We start from the raw sequence: 16,515 nt of genomic DNA, 5'->3' as shown, positions 1-16,515 counted from the left end.
TATATTAAAGGCTTCATTGGTAAATGTGAACAATATGCATGATCCCACAGGGGATTTCAGCAGAAAAGATAAAGCTATTAGAAAGAACCAAGTGGAAATGCTAGGAATGAAAAACATGCTAACAGAGATAAATAATGCTTTTGACAAGCTCACCTGAAAACACAACATAGCCAGGGAAAGAATCAGTGAACTTGAAGACAAATTAATAGAAATTAACCAACTTAAACACAAAGAAAGGAGTGGGGGAAAAAAAATCCAAGAATCAAAAAACAATATCAAATGATGTGTGCATGTGTGCATTAGAATTCCAAAAGGGAGAGAATAAGGCAGAAAATAATATTTAAAAGACAATTGGTGAAAATTTTCCAAAATTAATAAGACACCAAACCACAGATCCAATAATGTCAGAGAACACAAAGAACAATAAATACTAAAATAAAATAAAACAAACAAAAATCACCTATACATATCAAACTGCTAAAAATCAAACAGAGAACAATCTTTAAGGCAGCCAGAAAATATGTACATTTTACATACAGAGGAAAAAAAGAATTACATCAAGTTTCTCGTTAGAAACTCTGCAAGTCAGAGGACAATTGAGGGATATCTTTAATGTGCTGAAAGAAAAAAACTACCCAGAATTCCATACTCAGCAAAATAGATCTTTCAAAAATGGGGAAGAAAATGGACAGGGGATCAACTTCAGCATGAAGAGCTCCATGGGACATATTCCCTAGTGAAACTGGTGAAAAAAATTAAAAACAACCATTTAAAGCCCTGAAAATGGTTGTAAAAGAATACAGTAAGTGAAGAAAAAACTGCAAGAAACATTTTTTAATTTGGTAAGAAAAGTCAAGTCTGTGGAATTTGAACGAAGACTGCTCCCTCCCTGTCTTTTCTAGCTCAGTAAGATGGAAACTCCACTTCCAACTTATCTTATAAGGTCAGAACTACCCTGATACTAAAACTAGACATTAGAATTACAAAAGCATAATAAAACAGGCTAATATTCTTCATAAACAAAGACTCAAATTCTCAACAAAATATGAGCAAATCAAATTTAACAATATAAAAAAGGATAATGCATCATGACCAGTTGGGGTTTATACTGAGAATGACAGAGTCATTCATCATTTGAAACTCAGTCAGTGTTATTCACCGTATCAACAGACCAATGATAAAAAAAAATGCTCATCTCAGTAGATATATATGGTAGGCAAAGGATGGCTCCAAAGATTTCTGGCACCACCATCACAAGTGTACAAGCTGGTAAATTCCCCAAAATAGTGAATTTGATGGCTTTTACTCCCATGCTTGGGTTATGTTATATGGCACAGTTGACTAATAAAAGAGTATTCAAGTGGGCCTGATCTAATCGCAAGAGTTCTTTAAAAGCAGAACATTTTCTCTGACTGGTCAAAGAAATCAGAGATTCAAAGCATAAGAGGATTTGACACTTTATTGCTGGCTTGAAGACAGACAAGGGCACATGGAAAGGATGTGAGAGTGGCCTCTAGGAGCTGAGAGCAACCCCTAGCCACCAGACAGCAAGAAAATAGGGATCTCAGTCCTACCGCCACGAGGAACTGAAATCTGCCAGCAACAAGAAAGAGCTTGGAAGTGAACTTTCCCCCAGAACTTTCAGATGAAAAGTGAGCTGGCTAACAATTTGATTGCAGTCTTGTAAGATTCTGAGCAGAGAACCCAGCTGCAATGTGGCAGACTTCTGACCTACAGAATGGCTAACTAATAAATAGGTGTTGTTTTAAGATGCTAAGACTGTGGTAATTTATTATACAGCAATCAAAAACTAATATAATATAGAAATATTCTTCTTTAAAATTTGACCAGTCATGATTTAAAAAAAAGCCCTTCAGCAAATAGGAATAGAGGAAAACTACCTCAATTTGATGAAGATCAACTACCAAAAAAACACCCATTGGAGCTAACGTCATACTTGATGGTGAAAGAATACTTCTTCCATAGATTTGGACAAATCCCTAACGCAAAAAATAAATTTCAAAAGTATATTCTTTTTTTTATTATACTTTAGGTTTTAGGGTACATGTGCACAATGTGCAGGTTTGTTACATATGTATCCATGTGCCATGTTGGTTTGCTGCACCCATTAACTCGTCATTTAGCATTAGGTATATCTCCTAATGCTGTCTCTCCCCCCTCCCCCCACCCCACAACAGTCCCCGGAGCGTGATGTTCCCCTTCCTGTGTCCATGAGTTCTCATTTTTCAATTCCCACCTATGAGTGAGAACATGCGGTGTTTGGTTTTTTGTCCTTGCGATAGTTTACTGAGAATGATGTTTTCCAGTTTCATCCATGTCCCTACAAAGGACATGAACTCATCATTTTTTATGGCTGCATAGTATTCCATGGTGTATATGTGCCACATTTTCTTAATCCAGTCTATCATTGTTGGACATTTGGGTTGGTTCCAAGTCTTTGCTATTGTGAATAGTGCCACAATAACCATACGTGTGCATGTGTCTTTATAGCAGCATGATTTATAGTCCTTTGGGTATATACCCAGTAATGGGATGGCTGGGTCAAATGGTATTTCTAGTTCTAGATCCCTGAGGAATTGCCACACTGACTTCCACAATGGTTGAACTAGTTTCCAGTCCCACCAAAAGTGTTCCAGTCCCACCAAAAGTGTTCCAGTCCCAGTGTAAAAGTGTTCCTATTTCTCCACATCCTCTCCAGCACCTGTTGTTTCCTGACTTTTTAATGATGGCCATTCTAACTGGTGTGAGATGGTATCTCACTGTGGTTTTGATTTCCATTTCTCTGATGGCCAGTGATGATGAGCATTTTTTCATGTGTTTTTTGGCTGCATAAATGTCTTCTTTTGAGAAGTGTCTGCTCATGTCCTTTGCCCACTTTTTGATGGGGTTGTTTGTTTTTTTCTTGTAAATTTGTTTGAGTTCATTGTAGATTCTGGATATTAGCCCTTTGTCAAATGAGTAGGTTGCAAAAATATTCTCCCATTCTGTAGGTTGCCTGTTCACTCTGACGGTAGTTTCTTTTGCTGTGCAGAACCTCTTTAGTTTAATGAGATCCCATTTGTCAATTTTGGCTTTTGTTGCCATTGCTTTTGGTGCTTTAGACATGAAGTCCTTGCCCACGCCTATGTCCTGAACGGTATTGCCTAGGTTTTCTTGTAGGATTTTAATGGTTTTAGGTCTAACATTTAAGTCTTTAATCCATCTTGAATTAATTTTTGTATAAGGTGTAAGGAAGGGGTCCAGTTTCAGCTTTCTACATATGGCTAGCCAGTTTTCCCAGCACCATTTATTAAATAGGGAATCCTTTCCCCATTGCGTGTTTTTGTCAGGTTTGTCAAAGATCAGATAGTTGTAGATATGCAGCATCATTTCTGAGGGCTCTGTTCTGTTCCATTGATCTATGTCTCTGTTGTGGTACCAGTACCATGCTGTTTTGGTTACTGTAGCCTTGTAGTATAGTTTGAAGTCAGGTAGCGTGATGCCTCCAGCTTTGTTCTTTTGGCTTAGGATTGACTTGGTGATACGGGCTCTTTTTTGGTTCCATATGAACTTTAAAGTAGTTTTTTCCAATTCTGTGAAGAAAGTCATTGGTAGCTTGATGGGGATGGCATTGAATCTATAAATTAGCTTGGGCAGTATGGCCATTTTCACGATATTGATTCTCCCAACCCAAGAGCATGGAATGTTCTTCCATTTGTTTGTATCCTCTTGTATTTCATTGAGCAATGGTTTGTAGTTCTCCTTGAAGAGGTCCTTCACATCCCTTGTAAGTTGGATTCCTAGGTATTTTATTCTCCTTGAAGCAATTGTGAATGGGGGTTCACTCATGATTTGGCTCTCTGTTTGTCTGTGATTGGTGTACAAGAATGCTTGTGATTTCTGTACATTGATTTTGTATCCTGAGACTTTGCTGAAGTTGCTAATCAGCTTAAGGAGATTTTGGGCTGAGACAATGGGGTTTTCTAGATATACAATCATGTCATCTGCAAACAGGGACAATTTGACTTTCTCTTTTCCTAATTGAATACCATTTATTTCCTTCTCCTGCCTGATTGCTCTGGCCAGAACTTCCAGCACTATGTTGAATAGGAGTGGTGAGAGAGGGCATCCCTGTCTTGTGCCAGTTTTCAAAGGGAATGCTTCCAGTTTTTGCCCATTCAGTATGATATTGGCTGTGGGTTTGTCATAGATAGCTCTTATTATTTTGAGATATATCCCATCAATACCTAATTTATTGAGAGTTTTTAGCATGAAGCGTTGTTGAATTTTGTCAAAGGCCTTTTCTGCATCTATTGAGATAATCATGTGGTTTTTGTCTTTGGTTCTGTTTATATGCTGGATTACATTTATTGATTTGCGTATGTGGAACCAGCCTTGCATCCCAGGGATGAAGCCCACTTGATCATGGTGTATAAGCTTTTTGATGTGCTGCTGGGTTTGGTTTGCCAGTATTTTGTTGAGGATTTTTGCATCAATGTTCATCAAGGATATTGGTCTGAAATTCTCTTTTTCGGTTATGTCTCTGCCAGGCTTTGGTATCAGGACGATGCTGGCTTCATAAAATGTGTTAGGGAGGATTCTCTCTTTTTCTATCAGTTGGAATAGTTTCAGAAAGAATGGTACCAGTTCCTCCTTGTACCTCTAGTAGAATTCGGCTGTGAATCCATCAGGTCCTGGACTCTTTTTGGTTGGTAAGCTATTGATTATTGCCACAATTTCAGAGCCTGTTGTTGGTCTATTCAGAGATTCAACTTCTTCCTGGTTTATTCTTGGGAGGGTGTATTTGTCAAGGAATTTATCCATTTCTTCTAGATTTTCTAGTTTATTTGCATAGAGGTGTTTGTAGTATTCTCTGTAGACCGGAGCTGCTCCTATTCGGCCATCTTGCCTCCCGAAAAACCTCAAAAGTGTATTCTAAGGAAATAAAAAAGCAAGGATGCCCATTCTCATCACTCCTATTTAACATTGTACTTGCTAGCGCAATAAGGAAAGAAAAGGAAATGAAAATCATGCAGATGAAAAGGAAAAATAAAATTGCCACTATTTGCCAATGATGTAATTGTCTACATATAAAATCCAAAAGACACTACTAAAGAAAACCCCTAAAACTCCTAAAACAAATAAATGAGTTTGGCATAGTCTCTAGATACAAACTCAATCTACAAAAACCAGTTGTATTTTGATTTGCTAACAAGGAAAAATGGAACTATATTAAAAACAATTGAAATCTTAAAAAATTACTATTTAGGATGTCTGGTGTAAAAAAAGGAAAATAAGGGAAATGCAGAATGATGGTGTAAAATAAATAAATAAACAAAATTTTTAAAAAAGGATGTCACCAAGAAGGTGAAGTAGGAGATACCAGTTTTCATTCCATCACACACAAAAAAAACATCAAATATACACAGCTACCCATAAACAGAAATACACCTGAGAGGATTCAAGGGCCCATTTAAGTATCTTCAGGAACACAGTGGAGCAAAATAAAACAGAGAATATACACACACACACACACACACACACGATAGCAGGTGAGATCAGCATACCCAAAATGAAAGGAGTTGGCTAGGAACAAAGATAAAAGACAGAGGCTATTGGGATCAGCTACACAGCAGGAACCATTATGGTTCCCCAGTGGCCTGCTCCACAGAGAACACCAGCATCTTTGGTCAATTAGGTAATCAATAGCCATTCCATTGGGAAACCCGGAAAGGAAGAAATAGCTGCACTCTCCTGCTCCTCAAGAAGCAGTTGCCAGTGTGCCACTCGAGGGATGGAGCTGCCACCTCTCCCAACCCCATGCAGGACCCTAATCCCTGAGCCATAGCCACTCTGCAAGTACCCACACTCCAGACACCAGCTCTGTGGCTGCACTGTACCTGCCATACCTTGGACATTGAAGCCATTGCCATAAAAAGCTACTTCACACCCCAGGCCCCAGATCCAAAGTTTCTCTGCATGTGACTGCACTATAGATACCAGTTCAGTTGCCATTAAGAGCCTGCACATTGGACCCAGGCTCCAAGGCTATGTTGCACACAACCCCAAGTCACAAATCAGAGCCATGAGTATAGCAAACTAGCTCACACTCTAGGTCCTAGAGCTAAGGACTCCCTGTCCCTCACTCTAGGTGCCACCTCAGCCACCATAGAGACCTAGACCTCACCCTGACCCTGAAGTCACTGTAGTTCTATGCATGCCCATGCTCTAGTTCCCAGCTCCCTGAGTGCTTTATAAGAACCTACATATAGCATAACATTACCAACTCACCAAGGGTATCTGCACCCTAGGCACCACTGACATTACCACCATGACCCCAGAGCCATAGTCCCTTCCATATGTGCCTGTGCTTCAGACCTAGGCTCCACGGCCACTCTACAAGCACTACTCATCAGATACCAGTGCTTCCACTACTAGGAGCAAGCCCACAGGCTGGATCCAGTGTCAGTGAGTAACTCATTCAGCCACAACCTCACAGTAGGAGCAAGAGATCAAGAAGACCCTAGAACTTATTGTCACTGAAGTTCTCAACAGTCCTCACTGCCACTGTAAACATCCAGAGGTTGATCAATGAAGACCCTGCACTGCACCTGCCATGCCTCAGACACTGGAGCCATTGCCATATGAGCCTTGTCAACACTAACCTCAGCTTACAGAGTTGCACAAAGACTGCATGGGGGTACATCTTCACTAATACCAGAAATACGTACCTCACCCAATAAGTGGCTTCATACACCCCACCATAGGAGAAGGTCTTTCTACAGTGAAACTAGCCCATAATGTCCAGAAGAGGTGACTGCTCCACCAAATGCACAAAAATCAGTGTAAGGTGACAAGAAACATAAAAAATCAAGGAGACATATAACCACCAAAAGAACACAATAATTCCCAGTGGCTGCCCATAAAGAAATGGAGATCTATATGCTGCCTGAAAAAAAAATTGAAAATAATTGTTTTAAGGAAGCATAGCAACTTAAGGAAAATATAGGGGGAAAATATTCAATGAAATCAGGAAAACAATAAATTTAAAAACTAGAAATTTAACAGAAAGATCTAATCAGTTAAGCATCCCAGATTTAAAAAAAAAAAACAGAAATTCTACAGTTGAAGAATACAATGAATAAAATAAAAATGACAATAGAGAATATTGACAGCAAAACCGATCAAGCAGAGAAAAGAATCTGTGAACTCAAAGACAGGTTATTTGAAATTACCCAGTCATAGAGAAAAATAAAAAAATAAAAACAAATAAAGAAAGACTATGAGATTTATGGGGCAGCATCAATAGAACTAATTTTAAAATTATGGACATTAAAAAGAAGGAGAAGAGAAAGAGGGAGGGATAGAAAGTTTATTTTAAGAAACAATAGTGGAAAAATTCCCAATTGGGGGAAAAATACAAATATTCAGGTACAGAAAGCTCAAAAGTCTGCAATCAGATTCAATCCAAATAAGACTGCACAAAGACATATACTTGAACCGTCAAAAATCAAAGACAGAGCATCCTGAAATCAGCTAAAGAAAAGGATATCACATATAAGAGAATTTCAGTTGTACTATCAGTGTATATTCTGAAGAAAGCTGACAGGCCAGGAGAGAGTGGAATGATATATTCAAAGTGCTGAAGTAAGAAAAAAAAAAACCTGCCAATTGGCCAGGCACAGTGGTTCATGCCTGTAATGCCAGCACTTTGGGAGGCGAAGCAGAGAGGATCACTTAAGGCCAGAAGTCTAACACCAGCCTTGTCAACATAGCTCCTTATGACCCTATCTCCACAAAAATAAAAATAAAAAAAAAAAATAAAAATAAAAAAGCAAAAGTAAAAAAACCTGCCAATAAAAAATACTGTACTCAGGCTAGATGTGGTGGCTTATGCCTGTAATCCCAGCACATTGGGAGGCTGAGGCAGATTAAGATTACTTGAGGTCAGGAGTTCAACACCAGCCTGGCCAACATGGTGAAACCCTGTCTCTACTAAAAATACAAAAATTAGCCAGGAATGGTGGTACATGCCTGTAGTCCCAGCTACTCGGGGGGCTGAAACAGGAGAATTGCTTGAACCTGGGAAGTGGAGGTTGCAGTGAGCCAAAATAGCACCACTGCACTCCAGCCTGGGTGACAGAGTGAGACTGTCTCAAAAAATAAAATAATCATAATAATAAAATAAATACTGTACTCAGTAAATTTGTTCTTCAAAACATAAGGTATATTTTCCCAAACAAACAAAAGCTGAGGGAGTTCATCACCACCAAGCTTGTCTTACTTACTAGAAATGCTAAAGGGAGTTCTTCAAGCTAAAAAGAATGGATGCTAATTAGCAACATGAAAACATATGAAAATATAAAACTCACTAGTAAAAGTAAGTACAGTAAAATTTAGACCACTCTAATATTATAATGGTGGTGAGTAAATTACTTATAACTCTAGCATAAAGTTTAAAAGACGAAAGTGTTAATAATAGCTCAATAATATGTTAAGAGACACACAGTGTAAAAGTGTGTAAATCATGACACCAAAAATATAAGTTGTGAGGGTATGGAGTAAAAGTGTAGAGCTTTCACATGCAATTGAAAAGAAGTTTTTATCAGCTTAAAATAGCCTGTTATAATTATGTTTTATGCAAACTTCATGGTAATCACAAAGCAAAAACCTATAGTAGATACACAAAAGATAAAAGTAAAGAATCAAAGCAAACTAGAAGAGAAAATCAACTAATCACAAAAGAAGAACACAAGAGAGGATGAAAGGAACAAAGGAAATACAAAACAATGAGAAAACAACAAAATGGCAATAGTAAGTCCTTACCTGTCAATTATTATCATGTATATAAATGGGTTAAGTGCTCCAATCAAAAGATATACAGAGGCTGAAAATATTTAAGAAATACAACATCCCACTATGTGTGCCTCCAACAGACCCACTTCAGTTTCAAAAATAGACAAGACTGAAAGTGAAGGGATGGAAAAAGTTATTCTGTGCAAATGGAGACCAAAAGACAACAGGGGTAGCTACACTTACATCAGATAAAATAAACTTTAAGTAAAAAACCGTAAAAAGGGACAAATAATGTCATTATATAATGATAAAGAGGGGTCAATTCATCAAGAAGCTATAAAAATTTTAAATACATATACACCCAACATCAGAGCACATAAATATATAAAGCAAATATTAATAGATCTAAAGGGAAAGATAGACTGCAACACTATAATAGTAGGGGTAATATCACAAAGAAGATGAGAAGAAAATACTAGAGGACTTCAATTCCTCACTTTAAACAATGATTATATTATCAAGACAGAAAACCAATAAGGAAACATTGGACTTGATCTAAACATTAGACAAAATGGACCTAACATACATATACAGAACACTCCATCTAACAATAATAGACACACATTCCTCTCAAGGACAAACAGAAGATTCCCGGATAAATCACAAGTTAGGCCAAAAAAGTCTTAACAAATTTAAGAATATTGAAACCATATCCAGTAACTTTTCCATCCACGGCAGAAATCAATATGAATCTAGAAACTATAAATCAATAATAATGATAATAATTGTGGAAAATGCACAGGTATATGGAAATTAAACAACATACTCTAGAACAACCAATATGTCAAAGAGAAATTAAAGTGAAATTTTAAAATATCTTGACAAGTGAAAATGTACATACAACATACCAAAACAAATGGAATGCAGCAAAAGTAATTCTAAGAAGGAAGTTTATAGCAATAAATGTCTACATAAATAAAGAAGAAAGGATCCAAATAAACAACCTAAAATTACATCTCAAGGAACTAGAAAAAGAAGAACAAACTAAGCCAAAATTAGTAGAAGAAAGGAAATAATAAAGATCAGGGCTGAAATAAATGAAGTAGAGGCTTAGAAAACAATAGAAAAGATCAACAAAACTAAAAGCTGGTTTTTTGAAACAGATAAACAAAATTGACAAACCTTTGGTGAGACTGAGGAAAACAGAAAGGAAAGTTAAATAAATAAAATCAGAAATGAAAGAGACAATATTACAACTGAAACAACAGAAATACAAAGGATTATAAGAGACTATTATAAATAATTATATGACAGTACACTGGAAAACTTAAAAGAAACTGATAAATTCCTAAACGAATACAATCTATCAAGATGGAATCAAGAAGAAATAAAATATCTGAATACACCAATAATAAGGCAATTGAACCACTAATAAAAAAATCTCCAATCAAAGAAAAGCCCACGACCTGATGGCTCCACAGCTGAATTCTAACAAACATGTAAAGAATAATTCTTCCCACATCCAAAAAATTGAAGAGGAGGGCATTCTTCCAAAATCATTTTGCAAGGTCAGCATTACTCTGATACCAAAACCAAGCAAGGGCACCACAAAATAATTACAGACTAATATCCCTGATGAACATAGATGGAAAAATTCTTAAGAAAATACTAGAAACAAAATTCAACAACACATTAACAAAATCATTCACTACGATCAAGTGGGATTTATCCTAAGAATGCAAAGATGGTTCAGCATATGCAAATCACTAAATGTGGTATACCACATTAATAGAATGAAAGACAAAAACCATGTGATCACCTCAATAGATGCAGAAAAAGCATTTGACAAAATTCAACATCCTTTCATAATTAAAACTCTCAATAAATTAGGTATGGGAAGAATGCACCTCAACACAATAAAGGTCACATATGACAAGTCCACAGCTAAGATCATATTCAATAGTGAAAAGTGGAGAGCTTTGCCTCTAAAATCAGGAACAAAATAATGATGCCCACTCTCACCACTTCTATTCAACATAGTACCAGAAGTCCTAGTCATAGCAATTAGACTAGAGTAAGAAATAAAGGTATCCAAGTTGGAAAGGAAGAAGTTAAATTTTCCCTGGTGGCAGAAAACATGATCTTATATATAGAATACTCTAAAGTATTCACAAAAAATATCTTAGAACAAATAAGTAAATTCAGTAAAGTTGCAGGATACCAAATCAACATACAAAAACCAGTAGCACTTCTATATACTAACAACAAACTCTCTGAAAAACAAATTTTTATAAATCCCATGTATGATAGCATCAAAAAATAATTTATACCTAAAACACTTAGTTATAAACTTAATCAAGAAAGTGAAATATCTGTACACTTGAAAACTTTACAGCATTGATTTAAAAAAATGAAGAAAAACAAATATATAAAACAGTAGCCTGTGTTCATCGACTGTAAGAATTAATATTGTTTAAATGTCTACATTATCCAAACTGACCTACAGATTCAATGCAATCCCTATCAAAGTTCCAATGACAGTTTTAATACAAATAGGAAAAACAACACTAAAATTCATATGGAACAACAAAAGACCAAAAATATCCAAAGAATTATTGAACAAAATGGACAAAGTTGGAGGCATCATACTACCTGATCTCAAAATCTACTACAAAGATATAGTAATCAAAACAACATGTTACTCGCATAGAAACAGAAACGTAGACCGAGGGAAAGAATAGATAGCCCAAAAATAAACCATGCTTTTATGGTGCCATGGTTTGACTATGATGTGTCCCCACCAAAATTCAGGTAAAGGATAGGTCCCCAATATAATGGTGTTGAGAGATAGTGGGACCTTTAAGAGGCATTTGAGTTGTGAGGGATCTGCCCTCACGTAGGGATTAATACAGTCTCTAGGGAGTGAGTGAGTTTTCACTCTTGAGGGACTAGATTGGTTACCATGAGAGAGGATTGTTATAAAATGAGGTTGCCTCTCATGTTTGGTTTTATTTTGCACATGCCCACTTCCCCTTCTGCTACTCCACCATGTTGTGATGCAGTATAGGACCCTCACTGGAAGTTGAGCAGATGCCAAAACCATGCTCTTGGGCTTTTTAATCACCAGAATTCTCTTCAATAAGTAGTGTTGAGAAAACTGGATATCCACTTGCAGAAGAATAAAATTAGACCCTTGTCTCCCACTGTATACACAATGAATTCAAAATTGATTAATGACTTAAATGTTAGACCTGAAACTATAAAACTACTAGAAAATACAAAGAAAAAGCTTCAGGACATTGGTCTAGGCAATGATGTTTTAGATATGACCACAAAGCACAGACAACAAAAGTGAAAATAGACAAATGGGATTATGTCAAACTAGAAAGCTTCTGCACAACCAAGGAAAAAATCAAAAGATGAAGAGACTTGCTAGTGGTCTATCAATTTTGTTGATCTTTTCAAAAAACCAGCTCCTGGATTCACTGATTTTTTGAAGGGTTTTTTGTGTCTCTATCTCCTTCACTTCTGCTCTGATCTTAGTTATTTCTTGCCTTCTGCTAGCTTTTGAATGTGTTTGCTCTTGTTTCTCTAGTTCTTTTAATTGTGATGTTAGGGTGTTAATTTTGGATCTTTCCTGCTTTCTCTTGCGGGCATTTAGTGCTACAAATTTCCCTCTACACAATGCTTTAAATGTGTCCCAGAGATTCTGGTATGTTGTGTCTTTGTTCTCATTGGTTTCAAAGGACATCTTTATTTCTGCCTTCATTTCATTATGTATCCAGTAATCATTCAGGAGCAGGTTGTTCAGTTTCCATGTAGTTGAGCAGTTTTGAGTGAGTTTCTTAATCCTGAGTTCTAGTTTGATTGCACTGTGGTCTGAGAGAGAGTTTGTTATAATTTCTGTTCTTTCACATTCGCTGAGCAGTGCTTTACTTTGAACTATGTGGTCAATTTTGGAATAAGTGCAATGTGGTGCTGAGAAGAATGTATATTCTGTTGATTTAGGGTGGAGAGTTCTGTAGATGTCTATTAAGTCCACTTGGTGCAGGGCTGAGTTCAATTCCTGGATATCCTTGTTAACTCTCTGTCTCATTCATCTGTCTAATGTTGACAGTGGGGTGTTAAAGTCTCCCATTATTATTGTGTGGGAGTCTACGTCTCTTTGTAGGTCTCTAAGGACTTGCTTTATGAATCTGGGTGTTCCTGTATTGGGTGCATATATATTTAGTATAGTTAGCTCTTCTTGTTGAATTGATCCCTTTACCATTATGTAGTGGGCTTCATTGTCTCTTTTGATCTTTGTTGGTTTAAAGTCTGTTTTATCCGAGACTAGGATTGCAACCCCTGCCTTTTTTTGTTTTCCATTTGCTTGGTAGATCTTCCTCCATCCCATTATTTTGAGCCAATGTGTGTCTCTGCACGTGAGATGGGTTTCCTGAATACAGCACACTGATGGGTCTTGACTCTTTATCCAATTTGCCAGTCTATGTCCTTTAATTGGAGCATTTAGCCCAGTTACATTTAAGGTTAATATTGTTATGTGTGAATTTGATCCTGTCATTATGATGTTAGCTGGTTATTTTGCTCATTAGTTGATGCAGTTTCTTCCTAGCCTCGATGGTCTTTACAATTTGGCATGTTTTTGCAGGGGCTGGTACTGGTTGTTCCTTTCCATGTTTAGTGCTTCCTTCAGGAGCTCTTTTAGGGCAGGCCTGGTGGTGACAAAATCTCTCAGCACTTGTTTGTCTGTAAAGGATTTTATTTCTCCTTCACTTATGAAGCTTAGTTTGGCTGGATATGAAATTCTGGGTTGAAAATTCTTTTCTTTAAGAATGTTGAATATCGGCCCCCACTCTCTTCTGGCTTGTAGAGTTTCTGCTGAGAGATCAGCTGTTAGTCTGATGGGCTTCCTTTTGTGGGTAATCCGACCTTTCTCTCTGGCCGCCCTTAACATTTTTTCCTTCATTTCAACTTTGGTGAATCTGACAATTATGTGTCTTGGGGTTGCTCTTCTCGAGGAGTATCTTTGTGGCATTCTCTGTATTTCCTAAATTTGAATGTTGGCCTTCCTTGCTAGATTGGGGAAGTTCTCCTGGATAATATCCTGCAGAGTGTTTTCCAACTTGGTTCCATCCTCCCTGTCACTTTCAGGCACACCAATCAGAGGTAGATTTGCTCTTTTCACGTAGTCCCATGTCTCTTGGAGGCTTTGTTTGTTTCTTTTTATTCCTTTTTCTCTAAACTTCTCTTCTCACTTCATTTCATTCATTTGATCTTTCATCACTGATACACTTTCTTCCAGTTGATGGAATCGGCTACTAAGGCTTGTGCATTCGTCCCGTAGTTCTCATGCCGTGGTTTTCAGCTCTATCGGGTCCTTTAAGGACTTCTCTGCATTGGTTATTCTAGTTAGCCATTCGTCTAATTTTTTTTCAAGGTTTTTAACTTCTTTGCCATGGGTTCGACTAATAAAGAAGAAAAGAGAGAAGAATCAAACAGACACAATAAGAAATGATAAAGGGAATGTCACCACTGATCCCACAGAAATATAAACTACCATCAGAGAATACTATGAAAACCTCTACGCAAATAAACTAGAAAATCTAGAAGAAATGGATGAATTCCTCGACACATACCCCCTCCCAAGATTAAACGAGGAAGAAGTCAAATCCCTAACTAGACCAATAAAAAGTTCTGAAATTGAGGCAGCAATTAATAGCCTACCAAGCAAAAAAGTCCAGGACCAGACAAATTCACAGTCAAATTCTACCAGAGGTACAAAGAGGAGCTGGTACCATTCCTTCTGAAACTATTCCAAACAGTAGAAAAAGATGGAATCCTCACTAACTCATTTTATGAGGCCAGCATCATCCCACTACCAAAACCTGGCAGAGACACAATGAAAAAAGAGAATTTTAGACCAATATCCCTGATGAACATCGATGCAAAAATCCTCAATAAAATACTGGCAAACCAAATCCGGCTACACATCAAAAAGCTTATACACCATGATCAAGTGGGCTTCATCCCTGGGATGCAAGCCTGGTTCAACATACGCAAATCAATAAATGTAATCCAGCATATAAACAGAACCAATGACAAAAACCATATGATTATCTCAATAGATGCAGAAAGGGCCTTTGTGAAAATTCAACAACCCTTCATGCTAAAAACTCTCAATAAATTAGATATTGAAGGGACATGTCTCAAAATAATAAGAGCTATCTATGACAAACCCACAGCCAATATCATACTGAATGGGAAAAAACTGGAAGCATTCCCTTTGAAAACTGGCACAAGACTGGGATGCCCTCTCTCACCACTCCTATTCAACACAGTGTTGGAAGTTCTGGCCAGGGCAATCAGGCAGGAGAAGGAAATAAAGGACATTCAATTAGGAAAAGAGGAAGTCAAATTGTCCCTGTTTGCAGATGACATGATTGTATATCTAGAAAACCCCATCGTCTCAGCCCAAAATCTCCTTAAGCTGATAAGCAACTTCAGCAAAGTCTCAGGATACAAAATCAATGTACAAAAATCACAGGCATTCTTATACACCAATAACAGACAAACACAGAGCCAAATCATGAGTGAACTCCCATTCATAATTGCTTCAAAGAGAATAAAATACCTAGGAATCCAACTTACAAGGGATGTGAAGGACCTCTTCAAGGAGAACTACAAACCACTGCTCAATGAAATAAAAGAGGATACAAACAAATGGAAGAACATTCCATGCTCATGGGTAGGAAGAATCAATGTCATGAAAATGGCCATACTGCCCAAGGTAATTTATAGATTCAATGCCATCCCCATCAAGCTACCAATGACTTTCTTCACAGAATTGGAAAAAACTACTTTAAAGTTCATATGGAACCAAAAAAGAGCCCGCATTGCCAAGTCAATCCTAAGCCAAAAGAACAAAGCTGGAGGCATCATGCTACCTGACTTCAAACCCTACTACAAGGCTACAGTAACCAAAACAGCATGGTACTGGTACCAAAACAGAGATATAGACCAATGGAACTGAACAGAGCCCTCAGAAATAATGCCACATATCTACAACTATCTGATCTTTGACAAACCTGACAAAAACAAGAAATGGGGAAAGGATTCCCTATTTAATAAAAGGTGCTGGGAAAACTGGCTAGCCATATGTGGAAAGCTGAAACTGGATCCCTTCCTTACACCTTATACAAAAATTCAAGATGGACGAGAGACTTAAATGCTAGACCTAAAACCATAAAAACCCTAGAAGAAAACCTAGGCAATACCTTTCAGGACATAGGCATGGTCAAGGACTTCATGTCTAAAACACCAAAAGCAATGGCAACAAAAGCCAAAATTGACGAATGGGATCTAATTAAACTAAAGAGCTTCTGCACAGCAAAAGAAACTACCATCAGAGTGAACAGGCAACCTACAGAATGGGAGAAAATTTTTGCAACCTACTCATCTGACCAACGGCTAATATTCAGAATCTACAATGAACTCAAACAAATTTACAAGAAAAAAATAAACAGCCCCATCAAAAAGTGGGTGAAGGATATGAACAGACACTTCTCAAAAGAAGACATTTATGCAGCCAAAAGACATGAAAAAATGCTCATCATCACTGGCCATCAGAGAAATGCAAATCAAAACCACAATGAGATACCATCTCACACCAATTGGAATGGCAATCATTAAAAAGTCAGGAAACAACAGGTGCTGGAG

This window comes from Symphalangus syndactylus, chromosome X (genome assembly GCF_028878055.3).
Source record: "Symphalangus syndactylus isolate Jambi chromosome X, NHGRI_mSymSyn1-v2.1_pri, whole genome shotgun sequence".
Classification (NCBI taxonomy): Eukaryota; Metazoa; Chordata; class Mammalia; order Primates; family Hylobatidae; genus Symphalangus; species Symphalangus syndactylus.
The sequence above is the reverse complement of the archived record's forward strand: the minus strand, read 5'-3'. Positions refer to the sequence as shown.